General features: G+C 43.9%; 1 protein-coding gene and 1 pseudogene across 1 annotated transcript in view; one reads left to right on the top strand and one right to left on the bottom strand.

Moving 5' to 3' along the window:
* The window catches only part of Retreg1 (reticulophagy regulator 1), a 128,144-nt gene that overhangs the window by 65,917 nt on the left and 43,548 nt on the right, over positions 1 to 18,679 (top strand). The window lies entirely within an intron of this gene.
* Positions 16,294 to 16,984, bottom strand: LOC110566380 (GTP-binding nuclear protein Ran-like; annotated as a pseudogene).

Here is an 18,679-nt window from a genome sequence, read left to right as displayed (position 1 = left end):
CTTCCCTCTCCATTCCCCAGCTGTGTCTGTGATTCCCCTGTGAGGCTCAGGGGCATAGATCAGGTCCGTTTTATGCCAAGAGGAAAGGCTCTGTTAGTTAAGGCCATGTGGGTCCTCTGGATCTTGCTCTACTATCTTTAAAATGAGGATAGTAGGAGAAACAGAGCCCCAGCAAGGATGGGAGGTGATCACAGATGGGATTTGACAGCAGCTGGGCTAGGTGCACACTGGGCTCCTCTGGTCTCCACTGTTGTCTCTGCTGTTACCTTCTGATTTGAGAAGAGCCACTGATCTGAAGCTGCGTTTACGCCAAGCCCAAGACACCACAGGAGCAGAATCCAGCACTAATCCTGCAGCTGCCTGGATCCCTCACATCACAGTCTCCTACCATCCAAGTCCATCTCTTCATCTGTCCCCTGGGGTTGGCGTCTGGGTCTTCACAGTGGGAGCCAGGCGCCATCTGCTCTCCACTTGAGTGGAGGTAGATGTGTGGCGGGGTAAAGTTTCCTAGCTTTCTCCAAGACACACGGTTGCACCATAGCTCTGGAAATCTCTTCGGATTTGGGGCCCTCTGAGATCTTAATGTCCGACCTTGCAGCCACCATTTCCCTCTCTTGTCTAGGCTATGGTAAAATGAAGTGACTGGGCCATGCTGATCTCAAGTTCCAATGCTTGGTGAAATCCCACGATTCTGTTGAATATAGCTGAAGGCTGAGAGTTCCTGCTCTAAGTGGGCTTCCCTGGCACAAAGCCTCTCTCTGAGCAGAGCTGTTAGATTCATGCAGCTAAGTTATTATAGGTCGTTGTGCCAGCAAAGGATGAGACAGACAGGGTGATGATGACTTGGGGCCGGTCATGGGAAGAAGGAGGAAGGGAAGTCAATTGTCATTGGACCTTTCAAAAAATTTTTATTGTATTTTTATTTATTGTGGGTGTGGGGCTTGGGTGCCATGGCACACATGTGGACATCAGAGGACATCATGATGAAATTGGTGCTTTCCTTCCAGCCTGTGTGCCCTGGGGATTGAACTCAGGTTATTAGGCTTGGTGACAGGCATCTTTACCCACTGAGCCCTAGTATTGAACTGTTTTGCCTGAACCTTTTGGCAGTGGTAAAGGGTGTAGTTTAAAATATTCCTCAGAAGGTTCATGTGTTGCAGATTTAATCCCGAAGTTCATTTGTTAATGGCATTTAGAAGTAGAACTTGTAAGGGGTGAGTGTGATTAGATGTGGTCATGATGGTGGGATCTGCATGTCACTAGTGTGCTAAGAAGAGGAGAGACCTAAGCTGGCAAAATTGATGTCTCATTGACACATTATAATATTAGACGGGGCCTTCATCAGATGGCAGGGCCCAGTGTTCACCCATTTTTCAGCCTGCAGAGGTGTGTCCCAGGACTTACCATCTTAGGACTATTATGATAGGAAGTCAACAAAGAGTCCAGCCTTGCTGCCTTGGCCTCTAAGCATTCCCTTCCCCACTCAGAGTTCATCTCTGGAAATCCTCAAGGAGATCCTTGGTTTGTTTGTTTCTGTCTTTCATTCTTTTGTCCTTCCTTCCCTCCTTCCTTCCCTCATTTTTTCCTTCCTTCCATTTTTAGACAAATCCCACATTGTGTATCTCTGGCTGGCTGGAACTTACCATGTAGATGAGGCTGGCTCCAAACTTGCAGTGGAATCTCTGCCTTTGCTCCCCTTGTACCCGTTATACATGGTGAAAACAAATCCAGGTTGGAAAGCATTGTCTTCTTCCTCAAAGAATTGCTGTAAGACAAGAGAATGAGGTAAATTTTGAACCCCATTAGCTTATGAAACACACCTACTCTAATTTGTTCTCAGGCATTCATTTATTTTGGCATTACCTACTACCTTGTACCATTTTTCAGTCCTTTAACACCTTATCATGATCTATGAGTTTTCATCTGATACAGTCTGGCATAATAGTTAATATTTTGTATTGGATGAGACAAAGACTAAATGTCAGAGTGTGAAGAAAACAACAAAGAAAATGGGTTTGGTGGTGCAAAGCTGTAATCCTAGAACTTGAGCACCATAGGGACCAAAACAGAATTTCCTGGTTTTGAGACTGAATGAGTACCAAGCTGGCTAAGGTTGTATAGTAAGATCCTGACTCTAAAAACAAACAAGCAACAACAAACCAAACCAAACCAAACAAACAAACAAAAAAAGGAAATGGGACATAGGGCCATGTTTCATGTCCTTGAGTTGTGAAGTACGGGCATTTTCTTGAGATGGGGGATAAACTGGGGTAAGTCAGTTTGGAGAGGTGATTTCCTCATGCTGAGACCACCTCTAGCAAGCAGGTCATTCATGATTGCAGGGGTAGGGAGTAAGTTTGGGCTGGGCTCTTATTGACAATACTGCTGGGCTCTAGCATATTATGTGGGAGCTTGCCTCAGAAGAAATCCTTGCACTCACTGACTTTAAGTCCACTGCTGGTAGGAGACAAAATTTTGCTCCATGAAAACTGGCTGCCTCATCCATTTCAAGAAAGAGAAGTAAAGTGGGTGAGAGTTCATTAGTTTCCTTCCAAGGACAGGCTCCAAAGGAGATAAAGGGACTCAGCCAACTCTTGCTGTGTGTGTCTCCTCTGAGCTGAGAGTATGCAGATGCACAAGGTGGCTCTTGCTGTAGCCCAAGACAGCATGTACCTAAGGGCCACAGCTCCCATCCTTGCAGCATGCTCTCTGCACTTGTATCATAGTGATGAAGTGTAACATTGTGATCTTTTGAGGGCTGACCTTGACCAAAAGCCTAGGAGTGGACAGACAGAAAAAAGATGATATACAGAGAAAAATGAAAATAGAGTGAGAAGCATTCTGTGGTGTGAATCTACATATTTAGATTTTTGTTTTGCTAGAGTCTTGTTATATAGTCCAGGCTGGCCTGGTTCCCACTCTATATCCCATGCTTGTCTTGGCCTCTGCCTCCCAAGTGCTGGGATTCTGGGTGTGTGCCACCATACTCAGTAATCTTTTTGTTTAATAAAATTTATTAGGAACGCAGATTCCAATTGCAACTTCTCATTACTTTTAATAAGAATCTTCATTAATTTAATATCTACCCTGGGAGGTAGGGCCACTGCTCTTTCATGCCATGAATCTCCAGGCTTTGCTGTAGTGCCGGCAGTTAGTATGCACTCCATAAAAAGTACTTAATGAATGGATGATTTGACTCTTATAATAGAGGTTATTGGCCAAAGACAGCTCTTGCTGAAGTTTGGCAGGGGAGTGCTTACAGTGGCGCAGTGTATGGTACACAGCAGAATTCTGACCGCATCCCTCCCAAGCCAATAAATCAGAGGATAGGAGTCCCACATAGAAAATGGCTAGCGACAGCTCAGGAGAGGAAAGCTGGCTGGACCGGAGGTGTGAATGTTGATATGGGTTCAGAAATACCCGGGCTACCCCTTTGGATTGATTCACACATTATCACATGATTGCCTTGGCCTTGATAAGGTCGGCTGGCGTGAGCAAGCGTGGCAGTCTCCCTTCCGCACCACTCTTGATGTCCTCGCTCTGCAGTGCGGTAGGATGAGGGAGGAGCCCTGAGCCCTTGAGCGTGGTAACCTTGGAAAGTTCCCCTGTTAGCCATGGGTAACTCATAACTTAGAGCATTTGTAGACAGGAAGAAGCAGACACATAACTGAGGTCTTAGCTCATGTGAACATACTTTGATGGTCTGTTTTTGCATATGGTGAGGGTGGGGGGGTGTCTTGATGGCTATCAGGGTCTTTTGAAGGGGTTTTCCTGTATACGAGTCTAAGCCTTTCCAAAAGAGAGGGTGACTTTAATTTCCTACCTCCACGGAAGAGTGAAAGCCTGCAACTGTGTGACCTACTTAGCACATGCATTCTGGCCACACTTCCCAGTCACGACTGGGAAGGGAAGAAGCAGGCTTAAAGGATCCACCCATCATAGCAAAGATGGGGTCAACACATCCTTTTCTCAAATGGTGGTGCTGGGGGCTCTAGCATCAGCAGGGCCTCTGTGAACTGAACCCTGCATGACTGCTGCTGTTTCCAGTAGAGTACTGTAGTCTTTGGAGTGATTTGGGTCACATCTGCCAACTCGGTCTTTGGTCTTCTAGAGATTCACATGGCCCCTTAAACAATTCCTTTCTGATTAAAAATTTTTGCATTAATTTGTTTGTTTGCAATTTATCGTATATGTATGCATAGTATGCATGTGGAAGTCAGAGGACAATGTGCAGGACTCAAAAAGGATGCTTTCCTTCTAGCAGGTGAATTCTAGGGATAGTCTTGGGTTTGGAAGCAAACACTGTACCCGGTAACCCACCTCACTGGCCTCAATCGCTTTCTGTTCAAACAAGCCAGGGTAGGTTTATCTTCTGTGTTACTAGAAACTGCAGCTGAACTTGTAGATAAATCAAGTTTAAAAAATACGGTTGGCCTTCACATGGGTCCTCTGCAAGTTTCCATGGAGGGTTACCCATTCCTGAGTATCAGCTGAGAAGGATTTAGACCTGCACACTCCCAGGAAGTCCCACCTTTGGATATTCCTTCTTTCTTTCTTCTTCCTTCCTTCCTTCCTTCCTTCCTTCCTTCCCTTCTTTCTTTCTTTCTTTCTTTCTTTCTTTCTTTCTTTCTTTCTTTCTTTCTTTCTTTCCTTCTTTCTTTCTTTTTCTTTCTCCCTTCCTTCCTTCCTTTTTTACAGGAACAACAGGAATTTTACTTAATCATTCTCAGATAATGTCTACTAACAAGTTAACAGTTAACAATGCTCTAGATCAGAGTTTCTTATGCTGTGGGTTGTGACCCTATATGTAGTATATAATTGTCTGTTGGTGTTACAAATAAGTTTGACAAGCGTAAAGGGTTTTCTGATTGTACAATGAACAAGAGCGAATTAAATATGAAACACCAAATGACGTTGTGGTGTTTTGGGCAGTGTTAATCTGTGTTGCATCCCTTGGTTCTGGGCTCACAGCATGTGCACTTTGCATTAGGCATCTGCCCATACCTTGAAATAACAATTGACATTGCATGAAACACCTGAGAACATATTACAGACTGTTGAATGTTTTTTTGAATTGCAATATTTATATTACAAATATACATATTTCTTCTTTTACAGAAAACTTTTTATTATGCAACATAAAGTTTTAGTAATTTCCTACCATTACTTCTTAGAATATCTATCACAGCTTTGAATTATATTTTTTAATTTTTTATTAATTAGTTTATTTACTTTGTATCCAAGCTTTAACCCCTCCCTCATCTCTTCCCATCCCTCTCTCCAAGTCCACTGATAGGAGATGTCTTCTTCCCCTTCCATCTGACCCTAGCCTATCAGGTCTCATCAGGACTGGCTGCATTGTCCTTTTCTGTAGCCTAGCAAGGATGCTCCCCCATCAGGGGGAGGTGGTCAAAGAGCCAGCCACTGAGTTCATGTCAGAGACAGTCTGGATATACTTTCTTGATGTTGGAACTTGGGTATTTTTCTTGAGAGATGAGGGGAAAGGGATGAGACTTGCAGGTTAAGCATTTAAAAGAATCTTAGAGGATTTAAGACATTTGATAGTCACCCTATCAACTGCCTAAGTATGTATTTGAGTTCCTTGCTAATTTCTTTCAGTTCTAGAATTTGGGACAAACATTTTCCTAAAAGACTTTTCTTTATTTTTATAGTGCCACATACAATGAATTCATTAAGCTGGTATAAATTTCTCATGAGTCTTTTACATAAACTGCATTATATCAATTCTAACAGTTTACAAAGCCTTTGCTTTTTCTGATCAACCATGAAGGGTCCCAGCTGGTTTTCCCAAGACTGATTTACACTTTGGACACTCACGCTTCGAGTGGGGAACTCATGTAGGAACTCAGAGAATCAGGAGCAGCTTTTCAGAGATATGCAGTTAGTAGGAGCACACGGAAAAACGTCAACAGTGTGATTGCTTCAGTCAGTCTTCCTCTGAATTGTCTTCATGAAGACCCAGCATTGGGCAAAGAGAGAGATGGAGAGGAAGAGGGAGAGAGAAAGAGCAAGAAATGGAGAAGGAGGGAAAAACAGAAAATATTTGAAGACTAGCAAATTAAGAAATATCAGTAGTCCAGACAACTGCAACATACATGGTGGGCTGCCAGATGTTGAGTGCTAACTACTAGAATTAAATGTCTTTGGGTCTGTATCGGAGACTGCCTTTTTATGTGTTCAGAGACCATGGAGACCCTGAGTCTGTTCCCTCTGTGCAAGCAGGCTGGGTGCTTTTCTAGCGTAGGCACAGGACAGACAGAGGGTCTACCCTTCCTGAATGCCACTGGGGAAGAAGCCTGTAGTTCAGAGGTAAAGCATGTGCAAACCTTCCTAAACTCTCTAGGCTGTGAAGGAGAGGCAAGCCAGTGGTGACCTGTTGGTGAATGGGTCCTCCTTGTTCCCTCTCAGTTCTCTTGTGTCTCTTTGCTCACATCAGATGTGTTACAAGGCGTCCGACTTGTGTGTGAATCTCTGCTCCTTTAACATCCCTGGGCATGCCTCCCTTGGAAGGCCTCTGTGCAGCCCCAGTCCTCAAGGCTCATTCCTGGGCTTGGTGTGGGCTTCCAGGTCATGCGGTACTTTCTATCCTGTAATAGCCTTTATCATGCTGCTCCTTAATTATTGATTGGTTTGTCTCTTTTCCACCAGACATAAACGTGGTAACAGCAGGGACCATTTCTAATCTTTGCCCCCCTGGGGCCTGACTTGCAATTGGCAGCAAATAAACAGTTGTTAAATGAGTTATTCATTTAACCAGACGATGTCATTAATAAGCACGTTTGATGCATGCGTAGCTGTTGCTATAAGCAGTAGGTGATTCCAGGATAAGAAAACATAGCCCTGGCTCTGCTGTTTACCAGGTCTGTGACCTTGGGCGGGATGCTAGGCTTCTCTTGACTTCATTTTCTTTAGCTCTGGAATGGCCTAAGAGCACCTTCCTCAGGCAGCCCCAGGGTTCTGCAGCCAGCAGAGGACCTGGAGTCTAGTAAGAGCACCCTGGCTGCTGCTCTTATTACTTGCCATCAAGCGTCAGTAAGTGAACAACTAAAAAAAAAAAAAAAAAAAAAAAAAAAAAAAAGGCGCCTAGGACTCAGTCTTTCTTTCTTTTAAAAATATTTATTCATTATTTTGAATATGTGTTGTGTGTATGTATGTCTGTGTGTGTGCGCGCGCGCGTGTGCTTGGAGGCCAGAGGTCAGTGTTGTGTGTCTTCACTCTCTCATTTCTTTAGACAGGGTCTCCCATAGAACCTGGAACTCTATTTCAGCTAGTCTGGCTGGTGAGCAAGCCTCCTGTGTCTGCCCCTCTTGCACTGGAAATACAAGTTGTGTGCCACAGTACCCAGGTTTTATGTGAGTGCCAGGGATCCAAATTCATGCCCTCATACTTTAACCACTGAGACAGCTCCCAGACCCCTTTCTTTCCTTTTGGCCTTGCTTTCTTGGAGAGATTTTTGATAAAAGAAAAAAGGAAAGGTCATTGTGATAGGGGACAGAGGTGAGGAACTCTTTGTCACTCTTGAATATTTTTATTGAATATATATATTTTAAAAGTGTATTTTATTATACTTGTGTGTGTGTTTGTGTTGTGCACATGAGCTGGGGAGGCCAGAGGTGTCATGGGCCCTCTGGAACTGCCGTTATTGGTGGCCATCTCTCTATAGTCTTATTGAGTATGTCTTTTAACAGACACCTGTGTAGGAAAGCCAGCATGCTAGGCATTGTTGCTTTGTGTATGATTACTCTCATTCAGTCATTACTTTGTCTAAGCCAGTCACACACAGACTCTTCCTTGTACACATTTTTCTTTTTACAGATTCTTTGAAACAGCTATATGAAATACTGTTTTATCCCCATTGCACTGGGGAAGAAAGGGCCACAGAGCGGTAAACAACTCACCCAAGATCACAGAGAACCCGAGCAGTTACACTGTAGAAATCGCTCAGGAGAAATGCCCCCCTTGAAAGCATATGTACTGTCCCACCACAGTGAGGTGGCACCAGTGACACAGCCCTTTAGTGGGGTCCTGTTCAGCTAGCGTTACAGATGCACAGACTAGTAAACCCAGTTTAGGGGGGTTGCAGCCAGGTGGTCTCTGTGGGAGATGCCTGTAAGATGGAGATGAACACTGGGTCCATGCCTGGGAAGGTGGAGGGGCATGAGGAGACCCTGGAGGGGAAGTAGAGATGAGGTTGCATGGCCTCTGGGGACAGCAGGACTGGTAAATGGTGTGGAGAGTTGAGGGCACAGCACTGTAGGCTCCTGTCAGGCTTCCTCGGGGTTTACTTAGAGTTGACTTACTCTTTGAAAAACACAAAAACCTCACCCATTGACCATACAGGCTAGACAAGGCTGTCAAGAGCTTGAGCTCTTTGCACCAAAACAACAATTACAACTCATTCTTTGCCCCATCCAGTGGCCGCTGGATAGATGAAACAGGCAGCTAAGCACCTGAGAATGTGGAGGAATTAGCCCCAATTGGCTGGCAGCTAAAACCTTGACATCCAGGTGTCAGATTGACAGTGGGGTACGGCTGCTTGCCACGGACTTGTAACCACCCAGTGCATCTCTGGTGGGGCGATGGAATAAGCAGTGAGGTACCAATCCATGCAAAGAGTTTCTTATAGTTGAATTACCACATTAGCAGCGAATGCTACTCTCTTGATCAGCACCTGATATGATAAGAGGCTAATTATATGACAGGGTGACCCACGTGGCAGGGCAGTGTAGGTCCTAGCAACACAATATTTATCTGGACAGCAAAGGCAAGCTGCTAATTCAAGAGGCAATCTTTTTTCCAGAGACTCAGCCAATGCAGTAAAAAACAACCTTCCCTGTTTCTCACACAGGCACTCCCCACCCCCACCCCAGGTCGTCAACACCCAGCTATAAGTTATTTCTTGACACTACTGACTTGGAAATTGCGATTCAGTGACCTTCCTTGTATTTTCATACTACATAGCCCATAAACAAAACCAGCAGTCAATGGAAGGACACTATGCATGACTCGCAGACTTTGTTTTCATTTGTTGAATTTTTGAGGACAGAAATTCAGACTTATTTTTTCACTGGAAGATTTTTACCTGACGTAACAGGATACAGGGCGTTGTGTGACACTATTACTGTGCAAATGGGAACAACTGTCTACTCACCTAAGATGGGCAGCTGATGGCAGAACAAAGTAAGGACATCACTAATGTCTGCCTTAGGGAAGTGATGAGTTTTGTTGGGGTTACAGGATGGTGGGTGAAGTATTACTTACAGGAGTAGCAATGACGCAAAGACATCTGTGTAACCCAGCATGGGTGACAGCTCATGAGAGCTGGAAACCTGGAAAGTCCTGCACAACCTGCAGGCAGCTCAACGGCTTGGAATGTGCCCTTTAGAGGTAGCTCAGGTGGTCTAGCCTCTTCCAGGCAGTTTGACTAGTCTGACAAGCTTCCAGGCAGCTCAGCTCATCTGAGAGTATCTCTTATAAGTTCTTACCACTTATATAGTCATGGGGAGGGAGGAACATAAGGGAATTTTATTGGTTTCAGGGACTTCCTGAAACCTTTGAGTTGTTTATTTCTTGAGCTTAAGGAGCTTCCTTCTAGGATGGAGGATTTATCTTGAAGGAAAGTGCTACACTGTGAAGGACTGGGAGAAGACTCAATGGACAAAAGGCTTGCTTTGCAAACATGAGGATCAGAATTTGAATCCCCAGAACCCACATAATGGCAGATGCAGTAATATGTGCCCATAATCTCAGCCCTCTATTTGTGACATAGCGACAGAGATGGAAGGAATCCTTAGAAGCTTGTGGGCCAGCTAGCCTGGCATACACAACTGTGAACCAGAGACCTTGTCTCAAACAAGGTAGAAGGTGAAGACTGACTCCCATGGTTGCCCTATGACCTCCACATGTAGTTCATGGCACATGTATGACCACATTTACATATACCCCACAAAGACAGAGTTGGGGGTGTTAAAAATATACGAGGAAATATGAGGAAACTGTTAATGTATATCAGAGTAAAGAATCAAATTAAAGCCAGGTGTGATAGCACATACCTAACACTGATCAGGCTGAGGCAGGCAAGTTGCAAATTTGAGGCCAGGCTAGGCTATGTTTTGGGGCACTCTTAAAACATACATACATACATACACACACACACACACACACACACACACAAAATATACCAAGGTACTTCATGTTATTAGTGGCTATTGTGATGGGTGTAGTTTTCCTAATTTCTTTCTCAGCCCTTTTGTCTTTGGTATGCAGGAAGGCTACTGATTTTTTTTTTTTTTTGAGTTAATTTTGTATCCAGCCACTTTGCTGAAGGTGTTTATCAGCTGAAGGAGTTCTCTGGTTGAATTTTTGGGGTCACTCATGTATACTATCATATCATCTGCAAATAGTGATACTTTGACTTCTTCCTTTCCAATTTGTGTCCCCCTTGATATCCTTTAGTTGTCTTATTGCTCAAGCTAGGACTTTTCAAGAACTATGTTGAAGAGATATGGAGAGAGTGGGCAGCCTTGTATCCCTGATCTCTCTAAGACTTTAAACATGAATGAGTGTTGTATTTTGCCAAATGCTTTTTGTGACATATAAGGCGATGATCATGTGGTTTTTCTCCTTCAGTTTGTTTATATGGTGGATTACATTGATTGTTTCTGTATATTGAACTACCCCTGCATACCTGAGATGAAGCCTACTTGGTCATGGTGAATGATATCTTTTATGTGTTCTTGTTTGTCAGTATTTTATTGAGTATTTTTGCATCAATGTTCATAAGAAAGATAGGTCTGAAGTTCTCTCTTTTTTTTTTTTTTGTTTTGTTTTGTTTTGTTGGGTCTTTGTGTTGTTAGGTACCAAGGTAACTGTGGCTTCATAGAATGAGTTTGGTAATGTTCCTTCTGTTTCTATTTTGTGGAATAGTTTGAAGAGAACTGGAGTTAGCTCTTCTTTGAAGGTCTGGTAGAATTCTACGCTGAAACCATCTGGCCCTGGGCTTTTTTTGGGAGGAAGATTTTTGATGACTGCTACTATTTCCTTGGGAGATATATGACTATTTAATCTGTTTACCTGATCTTGATTTAATTTTGGTAAATGGAGTCTATCAAGAAAATTGTCCATTCATTTAGATTTTCAAATTTTGTGGCATAGAGGCTTAGAGGAATATAGAATGGCAGAGAAACACTTAAAGAAATGTTCAATGTCCTTAGTCATCAGGGAAATGCAAATCAAAATGATCCTGAAATTTTGGCTAAGATCAAAAACTCAAGTGACAACACATGCTGGAGAGGATGTGGAGAAAGGGGAACCCTCCTCCATTGCTGGTGAGAATGCAAACTTGTATAACTAGTTTGTAAATCAATCTGGTGCTTTCTCAGAAAATTAGGAATAGTGCTACCTCAAGATCCAGCTATACCACTCCTAGGCATATATCCAAAATATGCGCAAGTATACAACAAGGACATTTGCTCAACCATATTTGTAGCAGTTTTATTTGTAATAGCCAGAATCTGAAAACAACCCAGATGCCCCTCAACTGTATTCCATTTGCACAATGAAATACTACTCAGCAATTAAAAACAAGGAAATCATGAAATTTGCAGGCAAATTGTAGGAACTGGAAAAGATCATCCTGAGTGAGGTATCCCAGAAGCAGAAAGACACACATGGTATTCACTCACTTATAAGTGGATATTAGATATATAGGATAAACATACTAAAACCTGTACACGTAAAGAAGATAAGCAAGGAGGAGGACCCTGGGTAAGATGATCAATCCTCACTCAGAAAGGCAAACAGGACAGATATCGGAAGAGGGAGAAAACAGGGAAAAAAAACAGGAGCCTACCACAGAGGGCTTCAGAAAGACTCTACCCAGAAGGGTATCAGAGCAGATGCTGAGACTCATAGCCAAACTTTGGTCAGAGTGCAGGGAATCTTATGAAAGAAGGTAGAGCTAGAAAGACCTGGAGGGAACAGTAGCTTCACAAGGAGAGCAACAGAACCAAAAAACTCTGTGCAAAGGGGTCTTTTCTGAGACTGATACTCCAACCAAGGACCAGGCATGGAGATAACCTAGAACCTCTTGCTCAGATGTAGCCCATGGCAGCATAGTGTCCAAGTGGGTTCCCTAGTAATGGGAACAGGACTGTCTCTAACATGAACTCAGTGGCTGGTTCTTTGATCACCTCCCACTGAAAGGGGAGCAACCTTACCAGGCCACAGAGGAAGACAATGCAGCCAGTCCTTATGAGACTTGATAGGATAGGATCAGAAGGAAGGGGAGGAATCAGTGGACTCCTAATCAGTGGACTTGGGGAGGGGCATGGGAGGAGATGAGGGAGGGAAGGTGGGATTGGGAGGGATGAGGGAGGGGCCATGGCTTGGATACAAAGTGAATAAACTTTAATTAATAATAAATAAATTAATTTAAAAACTTAAAAACACAACAAACACATAATACCCACTACTAGAGACAGTATCGAATGCATTAGTGTATAAGTGTAATTAATGACATGAAGAAATTAACTAAAGAAGCTGGCATCAGGAGCTTAATTAGCTAGGTATGGGAGCACACATCTTTAATCTTAGCGCCTAGGAAGCAGAGGTAAGTAGATCTGAGTTCAAGGCCAATCTGGCCTACAAATTGAATTCTAGCCCAACTAGGGCTACATAGTGAGACCTTGTCTCAATAAACAAACAAAGAAAAAACAAAAATATCCCAAGCAAACAAATAGAAAAGGAAGCTGAGAGGTTGTATCCCAGTAAACACAAAGCAAACTGATTAGAAGTGGGGCAAGGGCTATGAATTCTCAAACCCTGTTTTAATTTTATACTTCCTTCAGCAAGGTTGCACCACCTTTCCAAACAGTGCCATCATCTAGGGACCAAATGTTCAAGGGTGCACCTAACGGAGTCATTTCTCATTCAAACCACCACAGCACTTTATTAAATTATGAGAAGTGTAGAAGTCCCTTCTTGTGGATGGTATTTTAGAACTGAGTTTTCAAATAGGCAACGTGTTCTTTCATAAGTTGAGTGGGAAGTGTCTCTCTCTCTCTCTCTCTCTCTGTATAAAACACAAGAGTTTCAAACTCTGGCCTACACTCCTGTTTACACAGTCTGTGCCCCCTTCTTGTGATAATTGGAACCAAGTGGTTGTGACAGAGACCATCTGGGCTGACACAAAGTGTTTACTGTCTGGCCCCTCCTACAAGTTTGTGGTCTCTGTTCATAATATGTCAAGCATCCCACAGTATCAGATGGTCCCCTTTCAAGTGCTTTCAAGGACTTCGTAGTGTTCTGCTGTGTGAAGCTGTTGATTCCCCCTGTCCTGCAAAACACACCTTCCTCCTTCAGCAAACCCTCTTGGCTCTTTCTTCTTACTGTGTCCCAGGTGCCTCTGTCTTACCTTGGGTGGTCAGAGCTTGGCTCTTAGCCCTCTTCAGCCTCTGCCCTTCTCTTGAGCCCAGTGAGCCTGGTCCCCTCACCATCTGGAGTTAATCTGATGGAGTTGCACCAGATGCAATGCATGTCTGACATAAAGGGGTCTGGAATACCCACCTGTATCAGATGACCACGGCCCCCTTTCCACTGCCAGTCTCTTGGGAAAACTGTTGGCCAGCTTAAATGTATGATACCCAGGAATGTAAGTTTAAAAGAGGTACATTTTCTACTAAACGTTAGTTTCTGGAAAATCATGTCTTGGCTACATGGTACATACAAAATCACATTTCTTTGTCTAACGTATCAGTTCAAGCATGCTCTGTTTGCTATTCTCCCCAGTTTCAGTTTTACTGACTGTGGCTACTTTTTGAGACTGACATGTTTTTCAGAAGAGTTATCTTCACCATTATGCTGTGGCAGAGCACTTTCGAAAACTAGAGTTGCTCAAGTTTTTATTAGGTTTACAATCACGTGTTCTCTATCATACGGCTACGAGCTATACTAAAGAAACAAGTTTGTTTGACACTTGGCCTTTTTGATGTTGAGTGTACCTGAGCCTTATGAAATACGTGATAATTTTTTGTTTTGAGTATCGCTGTTGCTGTTATTACTGTTCTTACCTGTTATTACCTGTTCTTACTGTTATTACCTATTTTCTGTGGTAACTTCCAGGACATCTACAAGCTCCCAAAGTAGCATCAGTTGGTGCCATCTCTACTATTTTTCCTTCCCCAGTACCATTCTATTCAACATACACTGAATGGGACAGCTCTGGTTTAGCGTAGAATCTGCAACGTCACAAGCTCCCGAGGCTACACTGCACTTTTGGTTTTTGGTTTTGAGAAAAGGTCTCACTCTGAAGTTCAAGTTGGCCTATGGCATCCTGTGTAGCCCAGGCTGCCCTCAAACTTAGGCCATTCCTCCTGCCTCTGCCTCCAAAACTCTGGGGTTACAGTTGAGAGCTGCTGTTCTTGATGTACGTCCTAGTTTTGAGGGCTGCCTTCAGACAGAACGAAGCAAAGCAGATTAATTCTGTTCACCTTCTGTAAAAGATGAACTCTGGAGTTTGAAGTCCGCCTGGCCCTAAAATCCCTGCCCATGTGACCTGCTGAGCCTTGTATGGGCTGGTGGGTGGTTTTTTAGTTCTACCCAGAGCCTGCTTGTCTGGGTTAGAACTGCAGCCCTCCCATGGACCAGCGCATCCAGCTTGAACCCTGGTACATGACTTGGGTGCACTGTTCTCTTTAGGGGCCACCAGAGCCTGATGCTGAGTTGGAGAGGCGTAACTGTGAGGCATACTCTAGGAATCACCATCAGGGAGGGGTGGGTAAGAGCGAGAAGTCTAGATGAAAGCCTCCACTGATACCACAGAACTTTCTAGAGCCAGGACAGCCATACAGTGCCATCCCAAACCTGCAGTCCAAGAAGACGAAAGCTGGCATTTTTATCCCCGGACTGATCAGCCACTAATGCACTGCTATTGGGAGAAGCAATTTTCTTTAGCCAAGCTGGTCCTGCATCCTTCCCTATAACTGGCCAAGTAAGTCTTTCTTGTCCACAGGGGATGTGGCAACACAATACAGAATGAGCAACTTGCTGGTAGTTCCTTTCTCATGCAGTACCTGGTGGGGCATTTATTTGGGCATGGTATCTGTGAGCCTCGTTTCTGTCTCAGATCCTTGCAAGCTGAGACCACTGGCACTTCCATGGCTGACATGTGATTGTAATGCCACATGGCATCTGTAGAGGATATGTTTACAGAGCTTGAGATTTTCTTGTCTCTTTCACAGAGCCCAAAAAATTATTATTTTTTTATTTTTTTTATTTTTCTTGTAAACAGAATGTATGCATCTATGTAATCTTCTTGTTCCATCTGGCAATCAGAGTAATAGCCCTCCACAAACACTGGGAGATTCCACCAGTGCAATGCTTACATTGTTGTAAAGTCGAGGGGACTGGAGAGATGACTCTGTAGTTAAGAGCACTTGGTGCTCTTGCAGAGGATCTGGGTTCATTTCTCAGCACCCATGTGGTAGCTCACAGCTCTCTGCAACTCCAGTTTCAGGGAATCTGACACCATCTTCTGGTCTCTGCAGGTACTGCATGAAAGTGGTGTAAAGACATGTTTATGCAAAATACACACATAAAATAAAAACAAACAAATGTGTTAGTTCATCTAGGCTACAGTGTGTGGTCATTTGATCAAACACTCTTTATGATACCATTGGGAAGGTATTTTTATATGTAATAAACTCAACAATAGACTATGAATAAAGCATATCATACTTCATAATTGTGCAGCCAGTCGAAAGCCTTGAGAGTAGATTGAGGTCCACTGGAGAAGGAGTTTGGCCTTCAGACTGTGTATGGACTCCATCTTGGGGCTTCTGTCCAGTCTGCTGCCCTGTCCTGTAGATGTCAGCCTTGTCAACCCTCTCAATTACATGAACATTTTTTTCTTTCTTTCTTTTTTTATTTGAAATACAACTTTATTCTGATTCTAAACAAAAAGAACGGAAATGACAGTAACAAACAAGATTTCACCAGTGAGTATTGTGATGTGACTGTAGCAGTCTTATCTTTGAAATTCAGGACGGAAACAACTCTGTTCCAAACAGCAAAATATGCAAGTCCAAAAAAAAAAAAAAAAAAGGTATGTTTTAACTGCCACATTCACTCCAAAGCACATGCATCTCCTTCAGCATCCCAATGAACCTCACGATCTGTTAGCTAAACACAGTGGCACACACACCATACCGCTGACATCACAGGACACTTGCCTATCAAACTAGACTTCTGACGCAGGGCTCCAGCCTCTCTTTCTCACAGGTCATCATCCTCATCCGGGAGGGCAGTCGACTGAGCAACCTCTAAATCACGCTCATGCTGTGCTGCCACAGGTGGGTCCATGACCACCTCAGGCAGGGCAAGAGCAGGCATGGCAACAAACTCCAAATTAGGATCGCCAGTGAGCTTTCTGGTGAGATGGAGGAAAGGCTTTTCAAAGCTGTAGTTACTTTTGGCAGAAATGTCATATCATAGTCCTGGAGATTGTCCTTTTGCTGGAAGACAATAGATTTTGCCTTCACTTTCCTGTCCTTAATATCCATCTTGTTGCCACACAATACAAAGGGGATGTTTTCACACATTCGTACCAGATCTCTATGCCAGCTAGGTACGTTCTTGTAAGTAACTCTTGATGTTACATCAAACATTATAATGGCACACTGGGCTTGGATGTAGTAGCCATCGCACAGGCCCCCGAACTTCTCCTGGCCAGCTGTTCCCACACGTTGAACTTGATGGGTCCCCTGTTGGTATAGAAGACAGGTGGGTGTACCTCCATGCCCAGGGTGACTACATACTTCTCAATTTCACCCATCAAGTGGAGCTTCACAAACGTTGTCTTCCTGGTGTCGCCCACCAGGATGAGCTTGAACTGGACTTGCGGCTCTCCCTGAGCCATGGCCATCACTGCGATCCTTCCAGAAGAGCCTCTGCGCCTGTCTCTCACTGGAAAGATGGCAGAAGTGCGACTCAAATCCATGAACATTTTTCCAAGTCAGCCTTTCTATGTGTTCATCCTCTTGGTCTGTTTCCCCAAGAAACCTAGCTAATGCTTCTTGGAACCCAGAATTGCGTTAATCTCCATGCCCAAGTCCCACCCTGACTGTTGCCATGCGTAAGTCCAGGAGCAGCTCCATCTATACTAGCCTCAATTGTAAGCAGACTGGCCCCAGAGTAGCCTTCCTCTGTAGCTACAGGGCTTGGTCCCTCTGTGTCATCACAAAGAACTCAGAAAAGGCTGCTTGTCACCGTTGACAGGAACTTCCTGCCTGTTTTCGCACATGAGGCCAGCCTCACAGCCATGGGGAGAAGGGACATCTATTACCCTTCCAGGCAGTATAAACATGATGTCCTTGCTTGCACGTGATGGGGACTCATGTTGTTTTCTGGCCTCTCGTAAAGCTTCTGACACAGGGTGTCCTTTTGCTTTCAACTTATATTTAGGTCTGAGGTGATACTTACATTTTAACTGCTTTCCTGGCCAGAGAAGCTAGGGCAGGAGGAGTCTGAAAGCAGGTCATTGCACTTTGAAATTTTCGGTATGGTTTGCGATTTTGTCTCAGGAAACAAAATAATGTAGTGTCGAGTTGAATAGGAAATATTCGTGTTGATTATGGGTATGGCTGAAGGCCAAGCCTCCCGGTGGGAATCCAGTGTGAAAACTTCTGAGGAACTGTGTGTGAGGTTGCCATGGCTTGGTGCTAAAAGTAGGTGTGTGCAATGGAGCCAAGTTTTGTTTTATTTTTAAACCATGGGCTTCACCTAATAGTCTCCAGAGAAAAGAAACAAGGAAGGTCTGGACTGATGACCCACATCGCAAGGAAATCTGGGCTTGGTGTATTACATTTTGTCAAAGTTGGGGGAAAGTAACAACTTTTTAGTCTTGGCTTCAGAAGAGCACAGTGGAAAGGGTTTGTGGTGCGGTTCTGCGGACACTGCTCAGACCCGGTGCCTGCCATCTTTTATCACATGCATTCTTAGGGGTAGATATATATGGGATGTGGACATTCAGTGCCCCTCTGTGCCACTCTCCTCTAACTTCTGGCTACTGCTGTTGTCTCTTAGCTGTGCTGATACGGGTGGAAGGAGGTCGGGTCATTTTGGAGGTAACTCGGTGTCTTGCCTGTCATGAGGAGTTATGCTAGGTGGGCAGGAGTGACAACCACAGAGGTGGCCTCTAGCTGGTGAGGGGTTAAGAGGGTGAATGTTCGGACAGAGGAGGTAGAAACAACTCTGTGGCTGGAACAATTGAACTATGGTTAATACCATAATGTAGAATGAAGACAGGAGCCCAGGATCATAAATGAGTCTTTAAAGAAATGGAAGAGAGAAGAACCCCATGTGTGCCTGTACTCCCTTGCTAGAGTAAAGACTTTGGTCCCTTGTGGTCCATCCATCTTTCTTTGAGTGAAGGTTGGATTAAGTATGGGAACTTTACAATGTGCCTATCTGAAAACACTGCTGTGGCCAACTGATCTAGTTGACATCAGTGGTAAGTCATGTGGGTGCTTAAATACTACATGAGCCTGATACACTCTGCTTCAAGGTTTTCTTGCTGTCTTTCAGTCTAATTCCGAGAGAAATCACAGATGAGTCCAAACAGAAAGCTCTCTACAGAATACTTCAGAACTATTGAGTTCCT

This window comes from Meriones unguiculatus, chromosome 3 (assembly GCF_030254825.1).
Source record: "Meriones unguiculatus strain TT.TT164.6M chromosome 3, Bangor_MerUng_6.1, whole genome shotgun sequence".
Taxonomy (NCBI): Eukaryota; Metazoa; Chordata; class Mammalia; order Rodentia; family Muridae; genus Meriones; species Meriones unguiculatus.
The sequence above is the reverse complement of the archived record's forward strand: the minus strand, read 5'-3'. Positions and strand labels throughout refer to the sequence as shown.